This window comes from Rhineura floridana, chromosome 8, assembly GCF_030035675.1.
Source record: "Rhineura floridana isolate rRhiFlo1 chromosome 8, rRhiFlo1.hap2, whole genome shotgun sequence".
In the NCBI taxonomy this organism is placed as follows: domain Eukaryota; kingdom Metazoa; phylum Chordata; class Lepidosauria; order Squamata; family Rhineuridae; genus Rhineura; species Rhineura floridana.
The window spans coordinates 108,134,370-108,147,499 of NC_084487.1; the positions used below are offsets into that span (position 1 = coordinate 108,134,370).

At 41.0% G+C, this 13,130-nt stretch overlaps 1 protein-coding gene across 4 annotated transcripts in view; it reads right to left on the reverse strand.

Annotated features, from left to right (window-relative positions):
- Positions 1 to 13,130, reverse strand: part of SLC2A13 (solute carrier family 2 member 13) — a 218,206-nt gene that overhangs the window by 11,756 nt on the left and 193,320 nt on the right. The gene's annotated exons all lie outside the window — the stretch shown is intronic.

Here is a 13,130-nt window from a genome sequence, read left to right on the forward strand (position 1 = left end):
AAGATAAAGAAGTAGATAAAATCAACATCTACAAGCAGAAAGAATAGAGTTAATGCATGTGATTGTAGACCAACCTTCTCTGACTTGGGTGGTATTCAAATGCTCATCCTACTCAGAGCAGGCCCACTGAAGTTAATAAACATGGCTGACTTTGGTTCATTAATTTCAATGGGTCTACTCTGAGTAGGACTTTGTTGACCACAACCAAGATTACCTTCTGTCTAAAAGGAAATGATGTATCAACTCTGTGTACATGCAAAAAGTCTAGAGGAGGAAGACATTCTGTAACATCCCAGGCAGCTTGTTCCATTGCTGAATTATTCTTACTGACAGAAACTTCCTCATATTTAACCCAAATATGATGTCCCTTGTATTTTTAAATTGTTGCTTATTTTCCTGTTTTAGGCTGCAATCCAATATACACTCATCTGTGAGTAAGTTCCATTGAACCCAATGGAGCTTACTTCTGAGTAGACATGTATTGGATTGCAGCCTTAGTGGGTAGGGAGGCAAATAGTCCTGCTCTTCTGATTTCCAGAGGGGTAGCTCTGTTATTCTATTGCAGCACCCTCCCCCTGAAAACACGAAAGCATCTTTTGAGGCACCTAAAAGACTAACCAATTATTTTATTTATTTTATTTTTTAAATTGCTTTCCATGAAACATCTTGAAATGATTAACAATAAAATAAATACATACATAAAAACAATTTCAATTCCAATACAGACACAGATAGGGATAAAGATTTCTACTTAGAAGCCTTGTTGAAAAAGGAATGCCTTCAATAGGTGCCTAAACAAAAAAATAGAGACAGCACATGTCTGACATGGGAGGGAGTTCCAAAGGGTAGGTGTCGCCACACTAAAGGCCCAGTTACTGTAGGTAAAAGACCTCCTGGTGAGTTGATATCTGCAGGAGGTCCTCTCAGGCAAAGAGCAGTGATCGGTTGGGTATATAAGGGATAAGATTATCTTTTAGGAATCGTGGTCCTAAGCTGTACAGAGCTCTGTCCGCCAATACCAGCATCTTAGCCCAGTAGCAAACTGGCAGCCAGTGCAATTCCTTCAGCAGTGGCATAACATAGTGGTGATATTTGCCCCAATGAGCAGTCAAGCCCACTTGTCCATCAAACCGTATGTAATAATCTGCCAGCATTACCATAGGCAATAATAATTTTGTGAGTCTTTTAGGTGCCACAAGACTCCTGTTTGCTGCTCTTCTGAGATCCTTTTAAAGCAGAAAACTGCCTTGCACCTTTTCTGTAGGCTAAACATATCCCATTCCTTCTGGACACTGGAATAAAAGTTTACATACAAATATGCAAGTGTTCTGGAACCCAACAAAAAGCATATATTCTAAGTGCCCAGAAGACAAACTGTCATGATCATCAAGTTTCTTATGCTGGGAAAGAATAACAACATTTCTTAAGCACCTAAAAACCAAAACGCTGTATAACATAAAAAATTAACTGAGTTCTAGTTGCAGACTTACAATCATAATAAAAAGGTCACTTTTCCTTTGTTCAGGGATTACCAACAGCAGCAGATGCCAGCTGATAAAGTACAGAGCCAGTGTGGTGTAGTGGTTAAGGTGTTGGACTATGACCTGGGAGACCAGGGTTCGAATCCCCACACAGCCATGAAGCTCACTGTGTGACCTTGGGCCAGTCACTGCCTCTCAGCCTCATGAAAACCCTATTCACAGGGTCACCATAAGTCAGAATCGACTTGAAGGCAGTCCATTTCCATTTTTATATACTTCCAGTTCATGCATGGCTGTTCCTACTTCCCCATGTAATTGCATATGCAGATACATTATCACTTGGAGATTGGGACGGTCAGTCAGTTTTGTGACTTAGGGAGCCTCACTATTATCAGGTTTGAAAGCCACAGGCAGAAAGGGTGCTTGCAATGCAAGCAGGTGCCCAAATATTAATCCTGGAATTGCTCTCCTTCAGAGTCTGGATAATCTTTTTTTTTTGCTTTTAATTTGCTCTGATCTACCGTGGCGCAGAGTGGTAAGCGGCGGTAATGCAGCTGAAGCTCTGCTCACGGCCGGAGTTCGATTCCAACGGAAGGAGGAAGTCGAATCTCCGGTAAAAGGGGTCGAGGTCCACTCAGCCTTCCATCCACCCGTAGTCGGTAAAATGAGTACCCGGCATATGCTGGGGGGTAAAGAAAGGCCGGGTAAGGAACTGGCAATCCCACCCCATATATACAGTCTGCCTAGTAAACGTCGCAAGATGTCACCCTAAGAGTCGGAAACAACTCGCACTACAAGTGCAGGGACACCTTTACCTTTACCGCTTTTTTATCCACTGCCTGTTTTGTTGGTTTTAATTTCGGATTGCTTTGGTTGTATTTGATATTACTCACATTATTAGCCACCTTGAACTTTAAAATATTTATGTTGTCCTTTCCTTAAATGAATAGAAAACAATAAAAAACCCAACCCCACATCTGATAAAGATCATACCAATTGCAACCACAATCTCTTTATCTGTCATCTCATCTGATTTGTACAAAGTGTGATGGATGACGAAAGGATTAACCACCAGACCATTTGTGATAAGCATTTACATAGTAAAAAAAGTTATGTATTCCTCCATTATTAGCAAGAAATTAAGGGTGATGGAGACAATTTTTGACTTTGTGTTGAAGAGCAACACTATTCGTATGTTCATATGAAACAAGCAGATTCAACAAGTCTAATTCTTTCTCTGACCCACCTTATACAGCCAGCTTCTTGCATTTACGTCACTTTAAATTATGGACAATAGAATAACATCTTTACATCACAGCAGCTCGTTTCAGTATTGCTGTTAGTATTTTTTGTGCAGGTGCACACTGATGAATAGTGGCTGATTATCCACGTTTGAAGTGTCTTGAAGCAAACAATACTGTAATTGGCTTAGTAGATTCCTTTCAGGCAGCACTGCAGCTGCCCACTAAAGTGAAGTCCAATGTTTTCTTATGAACACAATAAATAAATATGCTAATCGGTTTGTCAGTTTGTATCCGTAATAGTCAGTATGAAGCTGTTCTGCTGATGAAAACATGGAGTAGCTTACATTTGTAATTAGCAAGATGCCCATGACTGTCACAATGTGCAAAGCAGGAGCACATATACATCTTAAGGACCCATGAGGGATGCAGTGCATTTCTGTATGCTCTGCACATGGAGGCATACTGCATCCTCTTTAAAATCTGTCTTATAAGGGCAAGGCTGGAAAGCAGGCTTTTGTCCTTCACTTAATGGTAAGCCTTGCATCTGGGACAATGGGCAGATTTTGGTCACTCTTAGTTGTGTCCCAGACTGCAACTCAAGAATCAAACCTCCCCTCTTTACATAGCCCCAACTCCTTCATCTGGGGTTCTGATTCTTGGATATGCTAGAGCAGTGTTTCCCAAACTTTTTTTACCGTGTTGTTGCTGGACTACCACTCCCATCAGCCCCAGCCAGCATGGCCAATGGTCAGGAAGTATGGGAACTGTAGTCCAGCAACAAAAAAATAAAAACAGTTTGGGAAACACTGTGCTAGAGGATGCTATAATTTTAGAAATTGGCTTCTGTATATACAGACAAGTAGAGACCTATAACTTTGTGCAAAAATAATTTCATCTTCATATATGTAGCATGCAGGACGTTCTGTTGCCTATGCATCGTCACTGGAGATATCAGGGATCTTCCTTTCCTTATAACAGCGATGGACAACTTGCAGCCTTCTAATTCCCATCAGTCCTTGCCAGCATGACCAATAGTTAGAGTTGGTGCGAGTTGTAGGCCAACAACATTTGGAAGTGCCACAAGTTCTCCATTCCGGACTTATGAGAAGTTGATATATTGCGAAGGTTTCCAGCAGAGGTGCCGTGCAGGTGTGAATGGGGAGAGATGGGAGATCTATCCACCCACCCTGAGCACTTCAAAATACTACACAGAAGGCAGCTGGAAATGAAGCTCCACACTCATTCCTCCCTACCTCAACCTTGCTGGAAACCCCCGAAGGATTCTTTCCTCTGCCCCTCCACTGATGGCTACAGTGTCCTGGAATACAAATAGGATGACCAAACTAGACATGAACTTGGGAGATTCCCAATAAGCTCTCCCTTCTCTAATTTCTCTTAAAAGCAAATGGGGGTTGTGGGAGGGTGGTTTTATCCTTCCCAGCCATTTTCCCAATTAAAATAACCACCAAATATTCTGTTTATTTATGCTGTTACAGAAAGCCTACAGTTATCCCTACAGCTGCTTTTAAAAGCCTGCAATATATCTGATCAGAGATCTTCAACCTTAGAAGAACCTTAGATTTCACTCTTCAAGTATGCAGGATTAGATATTTTTGGAACGAAGGGTGAATGGGCAAAGATACTCAGTTATTCCCCCAGATAAGGGCAGGCATAGAGAAAATTGAAATGGAATTGCAACTTCTCACCTCACTTATTCCTTTTTTCACCAGCCTCAGATACTGATCCCACTTGAGCACACTGCAGCTGGTGATTCAGGGCCAAACTGAATGAGATGGTGGTGATCTGTGATCAGATCTGACCATTTTGATTTAAGCAGTGATGGGAGCAGCCATATGCTTTCCCGAATAGGTCAACAACTTCAGAGAGGGTTTTACCTTTGAAAAATGGCACAAGAGAAAGGGTTAATCCCTCACCCCAGCATGTGGCCTTGATCCAGTGTGCACCCTTGCAAACTCTGTTGTTTGAGAGAAAGATGGATACCCAATCACAGATTTCCACTCTTCCACTGTATGTGGCTCTTACTCTCATACTTCCAGCTGGGCCAAAGCTGATGACATTCAGCATCTGTAAAGTAATGGCAGCGTAAGGCCAAAGATCTGTATTTTCTTAGCTCAGATTGGAACTAGGTGTTCCCTTGGTTTTATGGTTTCCAATTGCTTTGCTGATCTTGGTTCTAACAGATTCCCTTTCATTCCTTGTCACACAGAATCAGAAAGCCAAAATGGCTGGCAGTTTGTTTTCCCAACTATCACATTTAATTAGTTTCTTCCTCTGTTTGTGAATTCCCATAAATACTTTAGCCATTCCCAGTTTATTGCTTCTGAGCATTTTCATTAGTGCTGATAATGTTGGCAAGTGAGAGTATTAGGAATTCTTCTCCCCTCTCCCCCATTTTGTTGGGCAATGTTCTGCCCCAGACCTGTATTTTTTTTAAGCAAACCTCTGCAGAGGAATAAACAGAATGCTGGTTGGTTTTAAATCAGCTTTGTTGCTGTTGAAAAAGCTGACAGAAATTCCAAGCAACCCAAGGGATACATTATGAAAGGGCTAGTGCAGCCAACTTCCAGAATAGCTATTCAAAGTAATGGGGGGGGGAGGGGAAAAGACGGGATTAGTCTTTCAAATGCATCCTTCAACTTACTCTTCACTAATGGGGAACATAGCATACCCACAACATGTTTTCTAAGCATGAAGTAAAGGAGCAGACTTAATGTAAAGAGAAAGTAGCATATATTACTGAAGTGTACAGATGCCATATAAGTGAAATATGGCTGAAGTTACCATAGGAGCAGATGATGTTATATATAAAAACAAAAAGTACAAAATCATCACAGTATAAAAAGACCTACAACTCTGCAGATAATTAATCCAACTCAGTTACACTAACTGTTTACACCCCCAAGCCTCTAGCGAGGGAGGGGGAGGGGGCGTCATCCCCCAGAGCTGTGCTTCACCGTCCCAGGATTTTTTTGCGGGGAAATTGCCTTTTTTTAATTTGTGACATGACAGACAATGAAAACCTCCATTTCAAGAATGATAGCTTGTTTTAAGAACAGCAGCAATTTAAGAATAGGACCCTTTGAAAAATTCAGTGAACAAAGCAGGGTGAGTGTGCAACAAAAGCCTCATCTGGAAAAGCTCCCAAAAGTCTGCTCATTCTTTCCCCTCACTGAGGGTGGATTTTTCATGATTGCAATCACCCTATCATTACTTAAGTGATTCTGTAAAAAAACAGCATGTACAGTTAAGAGTTAAATATTAGAAGTTTATATTATGGCCTAGAGTTAGACTCCACCTCTCTGCTTTGTAGTTTCAGTTGTGTTCCCTTTCCAGGCAGCAACGAAGGAGCTTGTTTGCTTGCCTGCAATAAGAAGTAAGAATTTGTTTATTCTGCAGTTATTGTAATGAGCAGAGATGGAATGGGTGCTTATCACTAAAGGGTGGCATAAGGACATAACTTAAAGAGTTCTGAAAAAATGACTACCTTAAGTTACTCTTTACTCTTTTAAATCACTCACTATACTCACAATCATAATGGCTATTTTTCCCTTCTTTTTCTTGAGCACTTGATGGCAAAAGATGAAAAGAGACTTTGAGAAGTAGAAAAATTGCTGTGTACACTACAGTTAGCTGGCTGGCAGCTTCAGCAAGAGGCTGAAGCTCAGTCAAGCAGAGGCAATGAAACTACGCCCCACGACAAGGAGAAGCGAAGAGTAGTTGTGGTGGGAGACTCCCTATTGGGTGCAATTGAAACCCAAGGCCTCCCTGGAGGACAGATAAGAGATGTGACGGAAGGGTTGCCATCACTCATAAAGCCCAGTGACAGATTTCTTTCTTCTCTTCCATGTGAGAACGAATTATACTGCCAAGCGGAGCTATGAAGAAATCATGTCAGACTTTGAAGTTCTGGGAAGGAAACTCAAGGACTTTGGAGCCCAGATAGTTTTCTCATCAATCCTTCTGGTACTTAGAAGTGGAGTGGAAAGGGAAAGAAAAATACTCCTGGTGAATGACTGGCTACGAAGGTGGTGCCGACGCAAAAGATTTGGATTCTTGAACCACGAGCTACGCTTCCTGGAAGATGGACTGCTGGCAAGTGATGAGTTGCACCTCACAAGGACAGGGAAGAACGTGTTTGGCCACAGCATGGAGAAATTAATCAGGAGAGCTTTAAACTGAATCCTAAGGGGAAGGGAGACTTAAATTTGGAGGTAACAACTAAAAAAGGCTTGTGCACAGCAAGAGGAACTGAGGGAACAGATGTAATGGGCCCCAGTAATAGTCTTCATAAAAATATAGGAAGGAAGCCAGGGTATAAATCACATGGTCTTCAATGTCTGTATACTAATGCCCAGAGTATGGGAAACAAACAGGACAAACTTAAACTCTTAATACAGGAGAGTAAATACGACTTGATAGGTATAACTGAAACTTGGTGGGTGTGACTCCCATGACTGGAATACAGAGATTGAAGGATACAACTTGTATAAAAAGAACAGAAGGAATAAAGGGAGGTGGAGTTGCGCTATATGTTAAAAATATATATCCCTGCACAGAAATACAGGAGAATGAGCTTGGTAGCTCCACTAAGAGTATCTGGATTAAAATAAATGGGGCAAGGAATAAAAGGAACATGGTGGTTGGAGTCTACTAGTGACCACCCAAACAAAGAGAAGATGAGGATGAAACTTTTGCAAAACAAACTGCTAATGTTTCGAGGGGGCATGATGTAGTAGTAATTTGTTGTTGTTATGTGCCTTCAATTCGATTACGACTTATGGCGACCCTATGAATCAGTGACCTCCAATAAGCATCTGTTGTGAACCACCCTGTTCAGATCTTGTAAGTTCAGGTCTGTGGCTTCCTTTATGGAATCATTCCATCTCTTGTTTGGCCTCTTTTTCTACTCCCTTGTTTTTCCTAGCATTATTGTTTTTTCTAGTGAATCATGTCTTCTCATTATGTGTCCAAAGTATGATAACCTCAGTTTCATTATTTTAGCATTTAGTGATAGTTCTGGTTTCATTTGTTCTAACACCCAATTATTTGTCTTTTTCGAAGTCCACGGTATGCACATGCATACTACTGAACAGAGTAGTAGTAATGGCGGACTTCAATTACTCCGATAGCTGTTGGGAAACAAATTCTGACAAACACAGCCCCTCCAAGAAATTCCTGGCTTGTGTTGGAGATAACTTTCTCCAACAGAAAGTGGAGGAAGCAAGTAGAGGATCAGCTTTCCTTGACTTGATTCTAACTGACAGAGATGACTTGGTGGATGAAGTGGCAACTGTAATGAGAAAAGGTATTCAACATGGGTGGGGAGTCTCTAAGAGGAAATTCTAAATGTACAATGGCAAACAATTCTGTCAGGGGAAAAGGGGGAAGAAGCAGAAGAAGCTTAGAGATGACATGAAAACAAAAAAGGATACATACAGGAACTGGAAGGAAGGCCAGACCACAAAGGAAGAGTACAGATGGGTAGCAGGGAATTGCAGGGATGGTGTCAGGAGGGCTAAAGCTGAGAATGAGCTGAGGTTAGTGAGAGATGCCAAAAGCAATAAAAAAGCTTTCTTCAGGTACATCCATAGTAACAGAGAAGACAGAGAAAAGAACTGGTGGTACAGCTACACAGTGAAGATGGCAAAATGATAACACATGACCAAAAAAAAAGGCAGAAGTGCTCAGTTCCTACTTTGGCTCAGTCTTCTCCCACAAGAGGGTCTATGACCTTCCTGGGAAACATGAAGGTGCAGAATTGCAGCTTGAGATTGATAGACAAATCATCAAGGAATACCTAATCACTTTGAATGAGTTCAAATCTCCAGGGCCCAATGAACTGCATCCTAGAGTATTGAAGGAACTGGCTGAAGAACTCTCAGAACCACTGTCTATTATCTTTGTGAAATCATGGAGGATGGGTGAAGTGCTGGATGACTGGAGGAAGGCTAACACTGTCCCTATCTTCAAAAAGGGCAAAAAGGATCCTGGGAACTACAGACCAGCCTGACATCAATCCCTGGGAAAATTCTGGAGCAGAGGTCAATCTGTAAGCATCTTGAAAACCATGCAGTGATTACTAGAAGCCGACATGGATTTATCAACAACAAATCCTGTCAGAATAATCTTATTTCATGTTTTGATTGGGTAACCTCCCTGGTAGACTGTGGGAATGCTATGCACATAATATGTCTCGACTTCAGCAAAGGTTTCAACAAAATGCCCCATGGGCATCTGCTGGGAGGAAGGACGGGATATAAATCAAATAAATAAATAAATAAATATTCTGATTAGCAAGCTAGCTAAATGTGGGCTGGATGGAACAACTCTCAGGAGGATCCACAGTCAGCTACAGAATTGTACTCAAAGACTGCTTATCAATGGTTCCTTCTCAAACTGCGGTGAGGTAATGAGAGGGATACCGCAGGGATCAGTTCTGAGCCAAGTGGTTTTCAACACTTTTATTAATGACTTGGATGAGAAGGGAATGCTTATCAAAATTGCAGATGATACAAAATTGGAGGGATAGCTAATAGCTTGGAAGACAGAAACAAAGTTCAAAGGCACCTTCATAGACTGGAGCATTGGGCTGCACAACAGAATGAAATTTAACAGCGATATGTGCAAAGTTCTACACCTAGGAAAAAGAAAACAAATGCACGGTCATAAGATGGGGCATACTTGGCTCAGCAATACTACATACGAGAAGAATCTTGGGACTGTTATTGATCACAAGCTGAATATGTAATGTGGCTGCAAAAAGGCAAATGCTATTTTAGGCTGCATTAACAAAAGTTTCCAAATCATGTGAAGTATTGGTTCCCTTCTATTCAGCACTGGTTAGGCCTCATCTTGAGTACTGTGTCCACTTCTGGACACCACACTTTAAGAAGACAAATGAATGGGTTCAGAGGAGGGCAACAAGGATGATCAGGGGACTGGAAACAAACCCCTATAAGGAGAGACGGAAAGACCTAGGCACGTTTAGCCTTGAGAAGACTGATGGGAGATATGATAGCACTCTCCAAGTACTTGAGAGGTTGCCACACAGAGGATGGCCAGGATCTCTTCTCAATCATCCTGGAGTGCAGGACATGGAATAATGGGTTCAAGTTACAGGAAGCCAGATTTTAACTGAACATCAGAAAAAACTTTCTGTTAGAGCAGTATGACAATGGAACCAATTACCTAGGGAGGTGGTAGGCTATCCAGCACTGGAGGCATTCAAGAGGCAGCTAGAGAGGCACCTGTTGGATATGCTTTAATCTGGATTGCATTAAGCAGGGGGTTAGACTTGATGTCCTTATAGGCCCCTTCCAACTCCATGATTCTATGAAACCTAGACTGTAACTCAGGCCTGATTTTCTGATTTTCCCAATATCTGCAGCTCAGCATGAGGCCTTTTCAGGGTTTTTGGACAGAAAAATCAAAACCACCACCAGTAAAAAAAAAATTCAATTGCTGTCCACAATTAGTTTACAATTGCTTAGGTTGTCCTCTATATAGCAGCCATTAAAGGTTTTCCCTTGATTGTCCATCAGGAAGGAAAGTCTACAAGCCAGGAACAAGACTAGAAGGAAGGACTCTCAAGGAGGTGTTAACACACACACCCTATAGTATTTATTTTCTCTCTGTCCTTTCCTAAACTTAAAGGATTGGCAAGTTTGTTTTTCAGATGGCATCGAAAACTGAAATACCTAAGGCAGCATCAAAGCCAAGCTCAGGAGTTCACTATCTTTACCAAGTTCAGTTCATGAAGAATCATGAAGAAGGGGATTGTGGCTATAGGCAAAGGCAAGCTTTTGAGTCTGGTATTCCTGGGTATGTTTCAGAAAAGAGCGAGACAGTTCCACAGATCAAACTTCATTCATATAAGTGAACACACTCTCTGGATGGAGAAGGAGTAACAGGGAAGGTCACTGCCTTTCCCATCTACATTACTGACAAAGTGGAAACACAAGTCTTGAAGTTAAAACAGAGCTGTGCCTATTGCTCATCTTGTGCTTTTCAGAAAGGGTGTTTGTAAGTGAAACTGCCACAATATATTAAGAAACAATATATATTCTTTATACTTGATACTTTAGAATATTTCCAATTACATTTAACCCTTCCCTCCTCAGTTGTAATTTCAATAATTAGCAATATCCATACGGAAAGAATTTCCCATTGGCACTAGAGCTGCTTCTTTAAAGCGAACTGCTGCATGTGGAGGGAGGGGATTTTTGTCAGGAATGTAGCTAAGCTTTCCATCCCTAAATGATGCAGTCCCAATGAAAACTGGGGCCTTTTGCAATTAGTATTCATTTTTAAAAACCCACGATGTGGTTGCTAATCCCACAGTTAAACTAACATCTAGCTTGGTCCTAAGAACATCTAGCTGATCTGAAAGTAGAGACCTTATCCCAGTCTGCGTCTGTGTTGGAATTGCTTTTTAATATGTTTTTAAAGCTTTTTAAAAGGTGTTTTTAAAGCTTTTTTAAAAAAAGGTGTTTTTAAAGATGTTTTGTTTTAATATGTTTTTAAGGATATTTTGTTGTAATATATTTTAAAGTCTGTTTAACCCAGTGGTCTTCCTCCTACTGCGAGGAAGGACAGGATACAAATCTAAATAATAGTAATAATAATAATAGGAAGAGGAACCATGAAAGCATTATCAAATTGTTAGCACGGAAAGTACATACAAAGACATTCAGCTCCCTCTCATACAGTACAGAACTCGGGGGCCCCTAACAGAGCTGACTGAGGACAGATTAGATTCAGGACAATTAGATTCAGATTGGATTAGACAAAAGCAAGTACCTCTCCATAGCACATACGGAATAAGATATGGCAACAACTACTAACTTAGATTGATTTAGGATAAGCACAAACTACTCAGCAGAGATGTGCAAAACCCATTCCCTTTTTGTCTAGAGTTTTGTATCCCACGGTGTCAGATATCTGGAGTGTCATTCCTATCCTTGCTTTTAAGAACTATGGGCATTAAAAACATACACATATCTAAATGCTCATGCTGTCCTTGGCTTTCAGTGGGATATGCATTCCCAAAGAGATGGTGCAAGAATGTGTGTATAAGCCCACAATTTTCACAAGCAATGTGGTGATGGCCACCAACACAGATGGCTTTAAAAGGAGATTTGATAGATTCATGGAGGATAAAGCCATCAATGGCTACTAGTCCTGATAACTATATGTGTTCTTTCCAAGATCAGTAGCCTCTGAATACCACTCACTAGAGAACAACAGGTGGAGAGGCTACTGCCTTCATGTCCTGCTTATGGGCTTCTTCTCATAGGCATCTGTCTGGCCATTGTGGGAAAAGGATGATCGAGTAGACAGGCAGGGCTCTTCTTACATTCTCTTATGATGGATCCAGGAAGCAGCAGGAACAAGAAGTGTCAAAAGTGCCATAAAAAACTGGAGGTTTCTCTCCATGCCTCTTTTAAGCTCAAAATTAAGACAGAATACCTCGGATGCAACACTTAGCTGATTTAAAAACAGATTAAAAATTATGATGGCTATACAATGGAATCTACATGTTCTGCCTCTGATTACCAGTTGCCTACTTCTGGAAATAATTATGATTGGATGGATGTTAGTCTGACCCAGCATGGCAATACTTCTTACCTACATGAACGGGGAGCCTGGTAACATGTATTCTTTGTAAATCAAAACTGACAATTGTGTAAGTACCCAACTCACAAATTATGCTGCTCGTGCATATTTCATTATAGGGTCTATTCATTCATTACAAATGGCAACTCCTTTGTAAGTTTTTAACAGCTCTAGAAAGTAGGCTAATAAGCTGTTTAATGCACATAAGTAACCAGATGCAAAAGGAAAATCTGCTGATATGCTTGTGCACCACATAAGAACTCTGCTGGATCAGACCCAAGTCCAGCATCCTGTTCCCAGTGGCCAACCAGTTACCTATGGGAAGCCTGCAGACATTACTATGATGTGTGAACATAGCCAAACTATACTTAATGGTTTACTGTGACCATACAGATGATTCCTAGTTTGTTCCACCCTTGCATTAGCCCAAAAACAAAAACAAAAAATGCTTAGAGTTACATTGAAATGGGTGTTTGTGATTTGTTTTCTCTAAAGAAACCATGATTTTAAGACAAGGTTTGTTCTTAGCTTATCAACTGTGGTTTGCTTGCAGTGAAACAAACTATGATCCCTGGGTTGGATGCAACACTAACCCAGGGATCATGGTTTGTTGCTCCCTCTAGTGCTAGGGGAGCTTTCATAGAATTCTATGGTTTACTGTGATGTGCAAACATGGTTTGTTGCTCCCTCTAGAGCTAGGAGAGCTTCCAGAGAATTCAATGGTTTACTATGATGTGCAACTTGGCCACTGTTCTTAACTAGTTTTATA